Genomic DNA, 1,498 nt, shown 5'->3' with positions numbered 1-1,498 from the left:
AAGACATTTATTCTTTAAGCTCTGGCTTTTTACGCATCTTCAGAATTGCAGTCTGGCGTCTTATGTTTAATTTCCACTTAAAGTCATGATAAAAGGATACTTCTCCGTTTATAGATTCATAGTCTATCGCCTATAACTCAGCCATTTTATCCAACGCAACGAGGATTATTCTCTATAAACCATAAAAACATTTGTAACACTAGACTTTATTTACGGAGCTTGAGCTGAAATAGTAGGTACTGCCCTTAGACTTATTACTCGTGCTGAATTCGGTCAACCTTGTTGGAGATGACCAAATCTATAATGTTGTAGTTGCAGCCCATGGTTTCGTTATAATTTTCTTTAGAGTTATACCTATAATAATTGGAGGATTTGGAAATTAACTCGTTCCTTTAATATTATGTGCCCTCGATATAGCTTTCTTTTTATAGATTCTGGCTTTTACCCCCTTCAATAACCCTACTTTTGTCTAGAGGTATAGCCGAAAGAGGTGTGGGAACAGGATCAGACTGTTATCCTCCCTTATCTGCTAGAATTGCTCATGCTGGTCCCTCAGTAAATTTAGGGATCTTTTCATTAAATTTAACAGGATCTTAGGAGCCGTAAATTTCATACCAACCGTTATTAATATACGATCAACAGGGATAACTATAGACCGAATGCCTCTTTTTGTTTGAACAGTATTTATCATTGTTTGATTGCTTTTACTGTGCTTACCAGTCCTAGCATGAGCTATTCCTATACTTTTAACAGATCGAAATCTAAATACCGCTTTCTTTGTTCCAGCCGGCGGAGATCCCGTTTCAAACCAACACCTATTCTTCCTGCTTTCGGAATAATTTATGCTATATTGGCTATTGGTGTTTTAGGATTTGTAGTATGAGCACACCATATATTTACAGTATGGTATGTTGATACCCTTGACTATTTCGCATCTGCAACAATGATTATTGCTGTTCCTACAGGTATTAGATTTTTTAAGTTGATTAGAAACACTCTACGGTACTCAACTAAATTATAGTCCTTCCTTAATCTGAACTCTAAGATTTATAATCTTATTTGCAATAGGAAGTTGTTCTAACTAATCAGTTGATATCATTTTCCATGACACTTACTTTGTTTTAGCTCATTTCCGTTATGTTCTTTTAACATGAGCAGTATTCGGTATTTTCGCCGGTATTGCTCACTGATTGCCATTATTTACAGGTCATATGATTAAAAATGATTAAAAAACCATTTCTTAGTTATATTTATCGGTGTAAATATTACATTCTTTGCTCAACATTTCCTAGGAGTCGATACGATACCTCGGCGTTACTCAGACTACCCAGACGCTTATACAGCAGAAAATGTTGTATCATCAATTGGGTCACCAGTATCATTAATTGCAGGTTTATTGTGCTTATTATTTCATCTATACCTGAACATAGCTAAATATTTTCAGTTATGCACGAGTACTTTATATCCAAGTTCACCACCCTTGCGCCTGTCACTAAAT

General features: G+C 35.4%; 1 pseudogene; it reads left to right on the top strand.

The window, feature by feature from the left end:
- Positions 1-190: 190 nt before the first annotated feature.
- LOC125025219 lies at positions 191-839 on the top strand (annotated as a pseudogene).
- Positions 840-1,498: the final 659 nt, after the last annotated feature.

The sequence above is a fragment of the Penaeus chinensis genome, chromosome 4, assembly GCF_019202785.1.
Source record: "Penaeus chinensis breed Huanghai No. 1 chromosome 4, ASM1920278v2, whole genome shotgun sequence".
NCBI lineage: Eukaryota > Metazoa > Arthropoda > Malacostraca > Decapoda > Penaeidae > Penaeus > Penaeus chinensis.
This window is presented reverse-complemented; position numbering and strand designations above follow the sequence as displayed.